The sequence below is a fragment of the Haliaeetus albicilla genome, chromosome 15 (genome assembly GCF_947461875.1).
Source record: "Haliaeetus albicilla chromosome 15, bHalAlb1.1, whole genome shotgun sequence".
NCBI lineage: Eukaryota > Metazoa > Chordata > Aves > Accipitriformes > Accipitridae > Haliaeetus > Haliaeetus albicilla.
In genome coordinates, this window is record NC_091497.1 from 7,352,841 (window position 1) to 7,369,659 (window position 16,819).

Consider the following 16,819-nt stretch of genomic DNA (forward strand, 5'->3'; position numbering starts at 1 on the left):
AGAAAGTCAGAGCTGTCCATGTGACACGTCTCCAGCTGCAGAATCTCTATAATACTTTGTGTATTACACACCTAAATACCTTGTGTATTATAGAAACAGATGCTTTGGGGAGACCTAAACCTTGGTGGAAGAGGGGAAGGTCCCCTTTGGTTACAAAACTTACCCTCTTCACTTCTGTGTTAACATAGCCAATGAGGGAGAGAGCTTGAAACGGCAATTTAAAGAGCCTTACAAGACTGTAGAACCACGCATCAAATTGGTGTGTAATAGTCCCTTGATGTGCTTTCATTATGGCAAATTCAGTCACCCTGCAAGGTCCAAACCATTACTTGCCGCCGCCCCCCCACCCCACCCCGAGTCAGCATATTTGGAAGGAAACTGGGATGGAAATCATTGTTAACATTACTACTCATTTGAGAAATCTGGTACCATGGGACGTGCAGCACTGATGTCAAGGTAGCAAAAAAACTGATTTTAATGGCAAGCAGCAGAGTGCTGCATATGCAAGGCATCACCAGTAAGGGAATCAGCAACACTATCTCAGAGACACCATCTCCCACCTTTCAGTGGGCTTTACCACTACACCCGATTTATAAGCTGGGAAAGAAAACACAGTCTGGAAACACCATCCCTGCCTTATACTAAAATACCACCCAACCCCGCCAAGTATTCCTCATGCCTAGTAACAAACACGTATTGTACAGAAATCTTCTACTGCAAACCTCAGTATCCAGATTTCATGGCTTGAGAAAGTTCTTTCCTCCATTTTATACAGTGACACAAAAACCAATTTTAGTGTACAGACTTTACTGTGTAACATTCAAGAGCACATTACGAAAATAACAGTTCCCTCCGAGATCAACAGAAAACAGAACTGTAGCACCTCCATGAACTTCACCAACAAAGCTTCATTTTATTTGAGTACCAACTAACAGAGCCACCATTCTTTTTTTCTTGAAGACTTTTTTGACAACAAAACATTAAAAATAATTTCCACCACTTATATTTCCAGACCAAAAAAAAAAAAAAATAGTTGCATACCCCATTTCTCAAATCCCCCAAAAGGCATATCATATTTTCATTTCTCCTAATATTTAATCAAGTCTACTTCATTATAGAGAAGGCTAAAAAGCTCATCATGCTGCAATTGATTACAAACAAGATAGTGCCCACATCTGATAAAGACTGACCTAATTGTCTGATTCGTCTACATTTCTGCAGGCCAAATTTACTGACATTTTGCACAAATTCAAAGCTGACTGAGCAAGATGACCTTTTATACCCCTCTAATCAGTCTTCTCTGCCTTTACAACCAGAAAAGCAAGTTGCCCCTTTACTCTCCCTAATTCAGCAGTCCATCTGTAAACTATAAACTTCACCATCTACTCAGCACCTACCAGTCAGAACAGTACACGAAAAAAAAAAAAAAAGAAAGAGAAAATACACAAACTGCAACCTTTCAAAGTCATGAAATTAAGTCTGGAAAGGCCCTTTTAAGATAAATATGCCAATTTCTAAAAGAAGAAACAGAAAAAGCAGGACAAGTTGGTGGACCCAAATTCAATAAACAGCATATTTATCATGCTCTTCTAAAAAAAGACAATATAAAATAAGGACACTGGCATAGACAGGCACCATGAAAAAACAAACCAGAAACCAAAACCAGTAAGTTTAGTCCCTATCACTAACATCAAAGCACAGTAGGAAAACTATAATGCAAATACATTGATTCTGCACTAGAATGTAACCAAGATTAATAATGCAGAGGTTTAACTGCAGAAAACACCCACTAGAACTTCATTTATGTATATAATCAGGTTTTGCAACCCAATCCTACAGCTGCAAAAAATACTTCTTAATTACAAATGTAAGTTTGAAAAGATGAGTCAACTCCACCAAAGTTCTGGATCCAGATCTCCACTGCAGTCAGCAAGACGCAGATCTGCATTCCCGCAAGCGAAGCAAAGGGGAGGATGAGGTCAGAGCACTGACCTGCACTTCAAATTCCAGTCTCGGGAAAGAGGGACGGACAACCATTAACAGCCAGAGAAGACATAACATCATTCTCTGCACAGTTTTCCACCCTGCAAAACCTGAGGGGACACACTCAGCCGGCGACATGCACGTGATTCTTTAGCCCACTGGCAGCCCTGAAATTACTCTGCCCACCAGCCAACTTGTCACTGCCAACACTGTGAAAACAATATGGTCCCATGGACTATCTTCCCCAGCTTCATGCCCTCACAGATCCCAGTTTGGGAGTCACTGCACCAGTCAGTCCCTTTCAGAAATCCGTGCCCAAGAGCAAGCCAAAGACTTAATGCAAAGATATTTCAAACCAGAGAAGCATTTCTTTTGCATAGCTCCATCACGAAGCATACATAATCCAAAAAGCTGCCAGCACTGGCAGCCTCATATTCATCAGTGTCAAGAATTTTTATATTTTTTTTAAAAGAGCTGCTAATTTTCATCATATATGAATTTCTTAAGTGGAAGTTTGGATTTTTTCCCCTATGTCAAATTAATCTAAAATCAGCAGGGAAAATTTACTGAATAGCTCTATAAATTCAGAATTCTCCATCTGAATTTTAATGCTGAAATACATCTCCTAAAGCAAGTCTTTCTCTTTTCTTTTTCAAACCATCACATTTGAGTGATGTTTCCCCTTTGGTCATTTATCATCCACAATTTTCTTTCAAAATTTTGGTTACAAGTAGCACGCTTTAAGATATTGATTACAAAATGACTAATGAACTGTGTCAACCTGGGGGGGGGGGGGAGGGAGGGAGAAAAAAAAAATTTCCAATTTGAAGTCCAGCCATTAAATAAACGTCAGGCTTTGGTATTACGCATTCAATCTCTTACCAACTTTTGACATTTTGAAGTGCCATGTTACTGTCTGTTAAACATCCTGCCACTTTCCTAGTTTATTCAGTTTGTTCAAGAAAACAGACTGCAGAAGAAAAAAGCCCACAATTTAATTGGCTATACACAAGATACTGCAAAAAACAAGCGGAGAAATACAGCTTTCTAGCCCCTTCCCCTGATGACAACAGTTGGCCCTACTACCGATGTTCCCTTCCACAGGTACACTTGAACTTAAGGTCTGTGGGGATAAAAGAATTTACAGTGTGTTTGGGCTGATACAGCATGTCTGAGCTTTCAGAAATAGCTATCGTAATTCAGTGTACTACATATAACCCCTCATCTTTGCTGTCCGCAAAGGAAAGAAAAGAGACTCTACCCAATCCTAGAACAAAACCATACCTAAGACAACGAAGCTCTGGATTATAAAGCAAAAACATTAAGGGGGATCCCCAAGCCACAGAGTTGCGACACTTTGCTCAGCACTGGACTGGACACTTCTGACACCAGGGAAAGCCAGGGCAAAGAGGGAAGGCAAACTCTCACCTGGCCTCGGTAGCAGCCTGGTCCTTACACACACCGAGCTTACCAGCGAGGTGCATGTCAAGGTAACTACAAGCCCCAGGATGCAACATGGCAGGCACAGCACGCACAGCTCCCAGCACAGAGTTTCGAGACCCCATCAGGTCGGACATGTGAGGCATAGCTAAGAGGATTTTCTACTTTCTTGGTACGCGGGACCATTTCTAAAAAGGCTCAGACCCGCTAATTAGCTAGATAGTGCAGTTCTCGCATAAACATCCGTAAGTAGGGGAAGGGGATATCTTAGTTCAAGGGAAAGTTTGGGGCTTTTCTTAACTGGACTCCTTCAGAATTTTGCTTTTGTTGGCTTGATTCCAACATCAGCTGCTTGCTGTAAACACATACTGGAAGCAATACAAGGAGCAAGAGTCAAAGTATCTGAGAGATACAAATAATAAAACAGCTGAGCGATACTGTTCCTTTAGAGCAATCATCTTTCCACCCTCCAGGGACAAATCTCTTTGAAGGAAACCCTGGTAAGAAGGCTGTGACCGAAAAAGATACGCTACACGTTTCATTTATTTCTTGCCAGCAATCAAGCAAAACTGGCAACTTTAAAAAAAGCTCCACAGAGTTTGTGTCTGCTTAAAAAAAAAAAAAAAAAAAGTGGCCGAATCACAAAAGATAAGGCCTACTACACATGAGCTCCCACTCTGAAAATAAACTTCCATTTGCTCAAAACTTTCCCCAGCGTTTCACTCCCGCTCGAAGCCGACCATACCGAAGAGCGGGAAACACTCAGTTTTGAAAGCGGCGAAGTTTCCAGCTCGGGCGAGGCGATGGCAGAGGCGTCGAGGGAAAACCAGGCCGGAGCCACCCCGCCGCACCCCTGGGGCGTGAAGGCGGAGGGACCACCGGGCTGCCACCCTCACAGCCCCTCAGGGAAGCCGGCGCTGGGCCGGGGGGTGAGCGGGGAGCCCGAGCCCACCACCACCACCACCGCCTGCCGGGCTGGGCCGTCCCGTCCTCCCCGAGCCTCCCTGGGGCCGAGGCGGGGAAGGAGGAGCGCTGCCCTCGCACGTCCGTGTCGTTCCCCCCCTCACCACCCGCCCCGGAGCGGCACCTCCCCGCCGGCTGCCTGCCCGGGCTAAACCTTTCCAACGGGGACGTCCGTCCCTCCAACTCCCCCCGTCGCCCAGCGTCCCCCTCAGGGCTCCCGCCCCGCCGCAGGGACGCCCGGCGAGTCCCGCCGGGGAGGACACCCCGCCTTCGGGTCCGGGTCCGGGTCCCAGCCCGGGGAGGGGGCGAAACAAAAGGCACCAAGTGGAGCGGCCGCCCGGACTGCGCCCGGCCGCGGTGGCCTGAGGGAAGCGGGGGAGGGAAGGCGGCCTGGGCGCCGCTGGAGCGCGGTGCCTCCCCCCGCGGATTACCCTCGGTAACGGGATTAAGCGGACCCGGGCAGCGCGGCCCCGCGGCTGTCACCGCCCGGGGAGGAGGGTGGGTGGTGGGGGGGGAGCGACGCGGGCGTCGGTCCCGGCCGCCGGCTTCCCTCACGCCCCTCGCCGCCCCGCGGGCGGGTCCCGCCGCCTGCCCCGCAGCCCTCGCCGCGGATGCCCGGCCGGGGCGGTCGCCCGAGCCGCTCCCGCTCCCGCCCGGCCCCATTGTTCGGCGTGCCGCCCTTACCGTTCAGCGGGGCTGGGGCTGCGGGGGGCTCCCGCGGGCTCTCCTCGTTGCGGCTGGTTGCAGGGACAGTCGCGCTTGGCCGCCGGAGGTCCGAGCCATTAAAAGCTCCGCGGGGAGGAGAAGGAGAAGGCGGCGGCAGGAGTGGTGGTGGTGGTGGCGGCGGGAGGAGGAGGAGGAGGAGGAGGAGGACAGCGGGGGGCTCGCAGGAGCAGGGTCGCCATGTCCGGCTTTGCAGCGGGGGGAACCCACCGGGCTGGGCGCTGAGGAGAAAGGGGGCAGGCGGCGACGGAGGAGGGGGGAACGGGGAGGGGAAGAGCGAGGGGGGGGAGTGGTCCTGCTGCCGCCTGCAGACCGGGGGAGCGGGAACTGGACGCCGCGCTGCCGCGGCTGCACCTCCCCTAACCCTGCCCCCTCCCGGAGGGGGAGCCGCCGGCGGGAGGAGGCGGCCGAGAGCCCCCTCCAGCGTTCACAGGCGGCGGCGGTTCGCCATGGCCGCTCGGCTCAGCGCTGCTTCGGCGGCGGAGGGAACGGGTCTTCCCCGCCTCGGCGGTGCCGCCCGGCTGCAGGTACGACAGCAGCCCGTCGGGGGAGAAGAAGCAGCGACCGCTGCCCTGCGGCGCTGGGGGGGCTTCCCGATACCGTCCTCCTCCTCCTCCTCCTCCCGGGCACCAGAAGGGGCGAGCAGCGCCCGCCCAGGTGGCCGGCGGCGTGAGGGAAAGGTTAAAGCAGGCTGCAGCCCCGCAGCTGAGGGGGCAGCGGATGGCGGGGCCTGGCTTTCCCGCCTTCAGCTGCTGCCCTGGGGCAAGGAGGCGGGGGGAAGCAGAGGCCCTGGGCGGTCGTTGTCCCCTTTCTGTGGATTTTGGGGACCGTCCGACGTAGGTGCCCTGAGGGGGGAACGGGTGACCCGCGGGGTCTCCCTTGGGGAGGGAGTCGGTTCGGTGCCCCGGGGGCTGAGAGGCTGTTAAACAGGGTGGCTCCCTGAGGAGGAGCCAGGACACGGCTTCAGGGGGTCTGCGCAAACCCATTAATAACCCAGCTTTTCTGCTTTAGCAGGAGGCCTCAGGAATCAACGGGGAGCGCATCGATGCTTGATTTACCAAGCGGTATCCCTCCACGCTCCCTCCCAAGGGCTTGCCTGAGGCGCCAGAGAAGCCGGAGGACTAGGGGTATGGGTGGTCTGTTCACGTTTATGGTTACTACTTGGACAACCACAGATCACAGCACTGTAAAATTTAACAAGTAGTGGCAATCTGGGCTTCAAGGGCTGTCTCTCAAAACAGTCTCCGCTCTGGTGTGTGACTAGAAAACAGACCACCAGGCAAGGGCTGGGGCTGGGGGCATGCCTTTTCCAGAGACCCTGTACATTCGTTCCCTCAGAGAAGATTCGGAGCTATAGCAAAAAGGCCATCACGCCTAGGACCAGCATAGTTGTTGGCATACAGCAGCTCTTGAAACACCACTATCCCATTTGCATAACTTAAGTGTTAGGGTATGCATCTCTTTGAGCCTTTTCCAGCCTTTTACCCAATGTTTTTTCAGGAAGGAGACAGGGTGGTGCACACAAATGAGTGATGCAGGGGAGACATTTCAAGTCTTTGAAGTTCTCTCAGTGACGCAGGAGGTCACCCAGGAGTAACGAGATGTGTATTTATAGAGTAACCCTTCTTAGCACCTAGCATTGAAAGACCATTTGAGGAGCCCAACTACTATCCCTAGTTTTTAATCACTGGAGGAAAGAGAAATGATATGTGAATGCTATAAATATATTTTTCATCTAAGCCTTAGCCTTGCTTGATCCCCAAAAGACAAATTCCTCTGCTGTCAACAGCAATGCCTCTATGCACAAACACCTCACTACAAATACCTCAATGCACATGCCAACCAACCTTGTGAGATCAAGAGAACTTCATTGCTTTGGTCAGCCCTGAAACCTTAACTGAAGTACATACGTTACCGACTGAAAGGCTGGAAACTGCCTTTAGCTGTCAATGCTTGATAAGATAGTAATTATTGTTATTTTCCACCAGACTTTTTCCACACAAAATGCGTGGTCTGTCCATAGAAGATCAAGAAGAAAGATTACGTTCTCATTCTGACAATAGAGAATTAGAATAGAGTATTTCAGTTGAAAGGAACCTGCAACGACCATCTAGTCCAACTGCCTGACCATATGAACTGTGGTTAAAAACATTGACATAATAAAGATCGCCTTTTTCCAAATACTTATTTTGTCAGCAGCTTTAACTCTTACTTAAGGTGCAGTTAGGGTGAGAGCAGCACTGCAAGGGTCAATCGTAGCATTTAGAATTTCCTGGTGCTTTTTATGTACACTTCCAGATCACTAATGCCTCATTCACACCTAACAAAAGAGTTGTTGTAATCCACATCAAAGGAGTGAGGTCATCTTCAATGCCTTCCAAGTTTGAGTGACCTTGAAACATTTTTCAGTACTGAACAGACGTAACAGGTTGCCCTGCATCTACTGATCATTTATTACTGAGCTCCGAAAAGCAACAGTGGAGTACTGTCTTGAATGGTATACTTACTGAAGCATCAAAGGCAGTATATGTTGGTCGTTTCTCCAGGAGCCACAGACAAGCCTGCATGTGTTTATTTAGTTAACACTTTGATTCTTGAATCTCCTGGAGGTATCAAGGACAACTAGGGACTGACATCTAAAAAGACTTCTTTACTGTCTCTTGATGTTTATCTAGTCGGTCATAAAGTCATCTTTCACCCATCCATGTTGATGCTCTCTACAATTGTTAAGCAGCAATTTTTTCTCTAAAATGGATTTCTCTCTTGTAAATTACACGTGGCAGCAACTTGCACTCTTCTGATGTGATTGCAAGAAAAGCACTCATCGCTGCTGTTAGTTTCCTGTATTACATAGGGTTACATTTCTTCCCTGTTGAATGAGATGTGGAATTTGTTGGGACATCAAATAAACAGGAGAATTTGAGAGAAACAACATTTGTTTTTGAAAAGTCGCTGAAATGAGAAAAATGGTTCTAGTTAGTTCATGTTTCTGAAAGAAAACAGGTAAGCTTTGTCTGCATCCACTGACAAAGAAGAGAAGAGCTGGAACTGGATTTCAGATTAAGCAAGACTGAGCTGGCATGATCATTCATTTCTGCCTTACCTGGTAAGAGAGAACCCAAGGGAAAGGAAGGGGAGAAAAATGTTAAAAGGGTTCTGCCGTCTTGGGAGACTGCCTCTCTGTACCTTCTGCCTTTTTCCCTGTTAGGAAAGAAATAGCAACAGCTATGATGGAACGCAAATACGATCTCTGGAAAGCCTTCACTTTTTACAACTCTCATACATTGGGATGATTCGCAGTAATTTTTTCATTGACATTGTCTCATATTTGTTGTGAGTTTCTAGAAGGTATGCATGCATGCAGGCAGTTATGGCAGAGTACCTGCAAATTCACATTTTCACCTGCCACGTGGTAACTCATTTGCCTGTCTGTGTGCTTTGTCAAACTAAATTATTGGACTCAAAACACAAGAAGGTGTTCTTTGGTTCTTTGGTTTACGCTAAGATCAGACTAGATTCTTCGGTGGTCATTCTGGTGTGAAAATCCATGTCTCTTTTGTAAACTACTTTAAAATACGTGTTGAGTTCAAATGTTTTTCTGTGTTTTATTAAGGCGAGAAGCTAAGATGCTGCCCTAATCGAAATCTGTGTATTTCAGCTATGTCTTTTGTCTAGTAATTCTTTTTCATAAAACATTCCACAGATGTTTTCCCTGGAGCCTGAAATTTTGTTTCAAAGACCCTTTCAGCAAATACTTTCGTCCTAGATTTATCAGTGTGTTCTTGTATAAATGTGGTTCGGGGCTCAATCTTGCAAACCTACAGCATTTGACTAGTCAGTTTTAGGCTCTCTCATGTCTTTGTTAAGTTGTGTTAACTCATCTGTTTTTTGCTAATTTCGGTGCAAGAGCATGACAGAATTATCCATCCAGTTCTTTCAGGATCATTTCACCATTATTTTTACTACACATTTCGTAGCATACATGCTTCCCACCATTTCAGTGGCTTTTGTTTGCAAGACATTTTTATCCATGTCTTCTCAAAATATTATTGCAGTCATCAGTTGTTAAGATTATCATACCACTAGCTCTTCTGGTAAGGTTACTAATGTTGAGCTAATAAGTCTTTCTTGCTTCTACATCAGAATGCAATGTCAAACTACAGCTAGAAGCTGTGGTACGGTAATTAACAATTTTCATAGTAGTGTATAATACTAGCAGTAGACCATGTCTTAACTTTTGAGGGAAAAAACAAAGAAAAAAACTAAATAAATATTTAGCCAGCCTGCAAAGGAGTCCATTTCCATTCTCAAACCTCAGGATTTCCATGTGAAAGAAATACTCAACCATTGAAAAGAAGCCATTTAAGCGCTTAGACCCAGCTAATTAACAGATTTTGTTTACTGCCTGCTCAAAGTGTATAATATCATGAATTAAAAGAGAGCCTTTTAATGGTATATGCAAAAGTTTCCCAAGTCCTTAAGAATTCATATAAAGAGAGCTTTTGTGTATCAAGCTGTTAGAACAAGACCCTCTCCCCAACCTCAGTACTAATGCCATGCAACATCGCTCCTGTTACATGTCATCATATTTGCCTTGTATTGCCCAGCGTATTTGCTTGTTCTGGGATTAATGGATTTGTTGCATTAGCTGCATATCTGTGCTAAGATGATCACCAGTGCAATAGTTAAGAGATGAATCATCCCTGAAGCTTCAGAGCTAAAAAGTTCCCGTGAAATTCATGAACAATTTATACTCCTCAAAACTACATAGATTGCATTGGCTTATACTTGCTTCATGCTTGCTTTTTCCCTTCTGCAAATCCAAGGAGAAAAAAAAACGCTCATTTTTTTTAAATAACACTGAGGATTCCAAAGTATTCATTAATGGACAAAATTGTCAACTACTGCAATGTAAATGAAAACATTAATAATAATTTATTATAATTATCTATAAAATCAGCACTTATCAAATTACAGATATCAGAACCTTCAAGAAAATAGAAGACAGGGAAAAATACAGAGGTTTGTAAGAAAAAAATAAATCAAACATCCTTCTGCTATTCATAGTTTTCCGCTCCTACAATCCGTTTTCACCTTTTCTCCCAAAAGAAGGGAAAAAGAACACTGAATACCATATGTATTCTATGCCAGTATTTCCACTAGAAACAATGTACCTCTTCCATCATGGTGAGGAGAGAGAAGTGATAATGGAAAGAGAAAATATTTGCAGATATGAAAAGATTTGATATGTTGAGTAACAAATAAAAATAATACTAAAAAAGAGCTGCTGCCTTCATCAAGTGCCATTGAGCCTGCCGTGCAAGATGCAGTGTGTTGGGCAGGAATGAAAGCTCATCATCTGAATGCAGCTTTTAGAAAACAACCAACCAAGCACGTTAATCTTTCAATACTACTTTTGAGAAGAAAACCAAATATGTTGTTTGAAATAGAAATGTGCCCTTAGAATACAGAGTTTAGGGTAGAACTCCCAGTACCATAGCTCATTCTCTTCCAGTGCATTTGTCATTTTGGACAGAGGAAAATGTTTATCTGTTAAAAAAAGAAAAAAGGCAATAGTTTCCAGGAGAACAGTGCAACTAAATTCATTAAATGATTTTGAGACCATTTAACACTATGATGCAGAACAACCATTTAAGTACCTGGACTGATATAAGCAAATATGGTTCTAAAACAGAAAAAATGCCGTTTCTGCAGCCCCTCAGAACTTACACTGTGAGCAAACACAGCTGAAAAGGGTCCCCTTGCAAATATGAAAATGAGAAGAATATGGAACCTGAAACACGGCTTTTAGCATTATCAGACTTACAGATTCCCATGAAAATAATAACCTTCTTGCTCTCCTCTCCACCCCCCCAATATTTTTGCTGTGACCTCCTGCAAGGGAATACATCTAGAACACATCAGCGTGTCTGAATAAATCCTTCTGGGATAATCTCCACTTTAAGGCGGTGGGGGGGGAAACCTTATCTAGTGCTCTGTCGCATTCAGGATCTCCCATGGGTCCTTTCTAACTTCATGCTGGATGGTAGACATTTTATTTTTACAACAGCTAGTTAAAACAGGTGGCTTAATTACTGTCTTCTCTGTTGTCATATTCTTGTGTTTTAATTTTTAGAACATCTAAATCTGGCTGGAGGGAGCAACCGTAAAACCTGTCAAAGCAAACATCAATTCAGCATATGATTTTGCTATTTGCCTCTGAAATTAGCCCATCCCTAAATGTCAGACCAGAAGCCAGGTCTTCTAAGGGTGGTAATTTATTTGCTTCCCATATGAGAAACATAGCAGAATGAAGAGAAACAAGAACATCTATTTTCTATCCGGGTTTAATATCATTAATGAAATTCCTTCTTCAAAAGGGATCTGTGAAACTTTCTGTTCAGAAAGTGAAAGGTGTTAAATAATTTACAGAAATAATATTTCACTATAGAAAGCTTAGCAAGATCTGCATAATTTATGTTTAATAAAATCAAATAATCAAATGATTAGAGACTTGAAAAGCATTTATTTTCCTGCTCATTATCTTTTATCCACTGCAGTTATTTGTCTCAGAAATAGAATTCCAATGAATGAAAACAAAATAACTGCTCTAAGAAGTAGAATTTAGACTGAAAAAATATGAAGCATAGTTTCCATTTTACTGATGAGAAAAATCATCTACGATGACATAGTCTACTTTCTGCTGTTGTCTACCTTCTGCTGTTGTCTACTTTCAAATCAGGAAGGAAAATTTTCCTTAAAGGTCAAGTAGATCAAGTGTACGCTTTTTCTCCCATCAGCTCCCATCAACTTGCCGACCATGATACACAGAACTGTTGGTCATGTTCTTCCCCATGCAAATGTGCTAGCTGGTCTATCACTGTCAAAGATCCTATTTAACTTGTTCTATGTCTGTAGAAACTTGGGCTCTGCCTGGGAGTTTTAAGTGTGAGTGATGAATGCTGTCCCGTTTCCTAGGTTCTGATGCTGAAAGATGGACAGGGAACAGCTTTTGTTTACACTCTCTTAATTTTCTGAGATGCAGGGTACAGGTGAAAGTGGTAGGAGTTTTTCCCATGCCTACTTTTTTTCCACCTAATATAATCATTCATAATTCACTACCAATGCTTCCAATTAGATAATTTTCCCACTCTACTTAAGAGAAAAAAAAATTCCCTTATGCCTGTTGTTACTAGTATTTTTTTCCTGTTTCCTCAGTTAGCAGTCTGCATGTCATGTAAGTCTGCATTTCCTTCAGCATTATGGTGTTCCATAGTCTTTCAGTTTATTGTAGTTTTCCACTTTATAAATATTTTAAATGTGAGATTCACTGTTTGCTCTGGCAATGAAATACAGGAAGCAATCATTTCAGGTTTATCAATGATCTTTAGGATACATTTATCCTTTAAAAATATCTTAATTTTCTGTAGTGATCATTTGCTATTTGTAATAGAACAAAAAAAAAAAAGAAAAAGAATCTTATTTTTTAAATATTAGATTTCAAAATGAACATGAGCTTAATATATAACTGGATTGAATTCACTCTGCTGAAATAGGACAGGCTTAACCAGAATAGTTCCCAGGAAATGTTTTAAAGCACCAGGAGTTTTAATAACAGTCTGTACTAAATTTAACAAGTTCTTTATAATAGCAGCCTATCCTTTCATGCTTTTAAATTCAAAAATGCGTTCTTTTCTTTGCTATTTCCAATTGCTTCACCACCGCCTGTTTAGTTTATTCCCTCCACAGCCTCTCTGGAGTTGTTGACAACAGCGGGTATTGCACATCTGTACTGTGCCATATCTCCCTCTGGCACTGGGGAGGAAACCTTAATCCCTATTTCCTGCTGTAATCTCTCCTCCTAAAGAGGCAGATCAGTAACAAAGGAGCTGCAGTTCTCATAAAACTGCCTGAATATTAAAATGGTTTAATCTTCTACTAGGGAAAGCCAGAGAATCTCACCGCGTGCCTTACTTTCTACTGCACTTTGATCCTAAGTTACTAACACTCAGCATTTCAGATTTGCCACATTTGAATACATGAAAAATCCATTAGCTCCTTCAAAATGGTGCAGAGAAAAAAGGAGAGAACATTTTATTATGGTTTTATTTGACTCTATATTGCTCCTTTGTCTTTTATTTAGAATCCACGTAACGCTCAACAGCGTCAACATCAGAAAACGTTTTTTCCTTCTCAGGCCCCAGAGCAAGTGTCTACATGAATATTAGCACTGAGATATGTTTTATACGAAGTGATTCCTGTTCTAGTTGATCCTGTATGACCTGGGTGAAGAATTATTTGTATCTCGCAAAGCCCCATGCAAACACAGTGAAGAGATTCTGATCTGTATAAGCAAAACCAGGGAGGGAAAAAGCGAGGAGTGCTGTAATAAAGGATATGTACAAATGGCCACGTGAAGCCTGATCAGAGAACTGGGTGTCTAACAGGAGATACAGTAAGGGAGCCTGAGGGAAAGAACACAAGAAATGGAACAAATGTAGAGTGATCCTTTCCCTAGCCTACCCTCCCACTTCTGACAGCCGACGATTTATGGACTTCTTGAGCAAGTAGTTTCCTCAGGAGCACCTTGCTTATTAACCATTCACACACCTACCTGTAAATAATTGGCCCAATTCTTTTTTTGACTTCCAGACACATCCATCAGAAATAGTTTCGTGCTTTAATTGCAGTGTATGAAAAAATATTTCTTGGTGATTTAAAACATCCTGTCTAATACTTTATTTGGGTAGCATTTGGCTCTGTGTTCTGAGAAACAGCGAATTGTTCCCTATTCACCTACTCCCCTACATTCACAACTGTGTAGATATGTCCTACTCTCTTGGAGTTGTCACCTTTTTCCAGTCCGAAGAACCCTAACCTCTTCAGTTTCACCTCAGATGGCTGCACTGCATACTTAAACTTCTCACCTCTTCCTCAACCTTTCCAGTTCTGCTATATCCCTTTTCTGGCGCTGGCATCAGGACCACATGCAAAGTCAAGGCAGAGGTGCACAGATGTTTACACAGACCAGCCCTGGCAGTGGCAACTGCAGCACCTGCTGCTCAACTCCCTCTTTAGGGAAGGAAGAGGTATTCTTAGAAGGAAAACCAGCCTAAGGTCATTCAGCATTGCCCTTTTTGCAACCAAAGCGATCATTCTCTTCCACCATAATTACAGCAGTACCAAAGAAGTTTAGGATTTGGGGGAAGCTTGCTTGTGTTTTTGAAGTTAGGGATGGTATTTCAGCATAAGGACAAAAGAAAATATTTAGGTGTCCAAGTCTCATGGTTTAGACACAAAGTCCAGGTGATCTGTTGTCAAGAAGTTCATTTTTTTAGAGTTGTTTGAATTTGCATTGTCCTTTTCATAAGGAAAAACATTGGCAGCTGTGTCAACGAATAAATATAGACCTACAAAACGTACCAACTGAAACCAGACCATCTTTTCCCTGGCTTCTAGGGACTTGGGTTCCAGCAAACCAAATGCTACAGACAAGGTGGCTGAAAAAAGAGGCAGGATAAAAATTATCTACTGAGGTTATGTTAAGACCTGTAAAACATTATTCAGTGTTTATTTAGAAAATAGATGTTAGAGTGGGCAACTACTCACAGTTCTGTTTTATGCTCAGGCATAAGAGTGATGAGAGGAGTCCAATTCCAGCAACTCGGAGGTTCGGGCTAGGTTATTTTATATGTAGTTTGTTTGCATTGTGGGTTTGCTTGTTTGTTTGTTTCCCCCAAGGGTAATAAATATTACGTGACAAGATTTTAATAGCAATGAGGGCAAATGAAGACTCCATCTTCTCAGATTTCATATCCTTTTTTTCTCGAAACGAACTACCTGCTCTGTGCACAGGTTTCCAGTAAACAGAAGTTACGGTTTAACACTCTGCCTATAAGATGGTCCTATTAAGAAACACCCTCCCCAAAAAATAGAGACCATGAAGTTGCAAAGTTCCCCAGTATGAGCGTATGGCCTTCTAATACTCAATTGTATCGTCTCCATCTACTGGCCAGAAGAAACTTCAGCTGGAGCACAGAACTGGTGAAATATAACCACTACAGCCACATGCTTCTTCATGCTATTGACAAAAATTAGCAGTTTGGGGGAGGGTGGGGGGTCATTTTGGGGTTGGTTTGTTTTTTTCCCAGGGATACAAACTCATAAATGGACAAAACTCTGCAGTAAAAATGTCTCTTGGCATTTTATTCTCAGATATTTTAAAATGGTGATGTTGCACAATTTTACTTCAAGTAATTCAGGCAAGGTTAGCTTCCCCGAATCAAGATCCTGTGTTATGATCATATTTTTCACTAGTCTGAATCCAAAACGTGAATTTTATTTCAAGCTTTTTTGGTTGGAAGATTAGCATTAGTTTTTCAGATAGTATATGAACTGAATATTAAACCTTTTAATTAATTTACATCAAATCCTATCACCGCACAATAGGACCGTGCAGTTATTAAGGAACAACTTTTTGTTAAACAGCACATATTACATGAAAAAACGTACTTCAGATATATTTAAAATATAACTTTTTGTTGCTACTTGGGAAAAAAGCAGTCACACATTTAATGCAGAAATAGTAAGTTAAAGAAATATCCGTTTTCTTTTTTTCCTCCTTCCCCACCCTCAAAAGACACTGGCCATCTGCAAAAGGCAGCAAGCAGTGGTAATGGGGTTGGCAAAATGAGAGACAAGTAGCAACCTTCTGAGCAAAGCTGACTAAAGTTAAATTTGTAATCCCCGCCAGCCACCACTAACTGGGGAATACTGCACTATTTCCCCCTGGGTAATGGTCCCCTAGGGAGCATCTGCCAACACACATCCTTCCCACTTTTCTGGAAGAAAACTCCAAAATTCCATTCCAGCAACCAGTATTGCTCATCTGGTGCCTCAGGAGAGCTTTGAACCTCCTCTGCTAGCAGCAACACACAACACCGCATCCTCCAGAAAAACCCAACCAACCTTAAGGCATTCACTGCTTACTGTTAAATTTTCAGCATCTATTGCTAAGTAAGTGAAACTCCAGTACAAATACTTGTGTGCACCTAGTGCTACATTGGCTTAAGTTATTCTTAAACCAAGAGTGATACCAATACTGAACTCAAAAGACATTTTGATTTCACGGTTTAGCAGCTGCAAAATTCCCTGCACCTGAAGCGAGGTCAGGGGCAGCCTCTGGAGCGAGAAAGCAAAATTATAAAAATCAAAACTGACTTGAGCATACTAGGTCCTACCTTACCTTCTTGAAAAGAGAGAAAATTATATCACTGGTCTGAACCAGAGTGATAGGAAAAGATCTCACAGAGATTATAGAAACAGTCTCCCCAGAGCAGAAATTGCTGTTCCTTGTCTCCAAACCAAGGAGGTGAATTTCACACTAACTCCAGCCTTGCCAGAGCACTCGGAGAACATCATCCCAGGCTGATTTTCTAAATAGGCTCGGAATGGCTGAGAGGCTACCGGCTTTCTTCTCTAGCAGGTAATTAGAAAGATCAGAGTCAATTCTGCGAGCAACATCCGTGAACTCCTAACAAATGTAGAGACCAAACATTTGGGCCTCACGGGCTGTGAATGAACAAGACATCGCCTTAGAAAAGCAAATGCTCCAATACAGAAAAGTGTTCTAAAACTCAAGAGGAAAACCCAGATTTCTACTGGAATAACTATACTTTTACTGAGCTTAGCGTTTTGTAGTCCAAGATAA

At 43.6% G+C, this 16,819-nt stretch overlaps 1 protein-coding gene across 6 annotated transcripts in view; it reads right to left on the reverse strand.

Moving 5' to 3' along the window:
* The window catches only part of FARP1 (FERM, ARH/RhoGEF and pleckstrin domain protein 1), a 210,400-nt gene extending 205,026 nt beyond the window's left edge, over nt 1-5,374 (reverse strand). For 3 of the 6 annotated variants that reach the window (XM_069802434.1, XM_069802433.1, XM_069802431.1), the window contains exon 1: nt 5,071-5,373. The gene's annotated coding sequence lies outside the window, so the exon portion shown is untranslated. Of the gene's footprint in view, nt 1-4,168; nt 4,189-5,070 lie in introns of those variants that run through there. The other 3 variants (XM_069802435.1, XM_069802436.1, XM_069802432.1) reach the window with 2 other exon arrangements.
* Between the last annotated feature and the right edge of the window lie 11,445 nt (nt 5,375-16,819).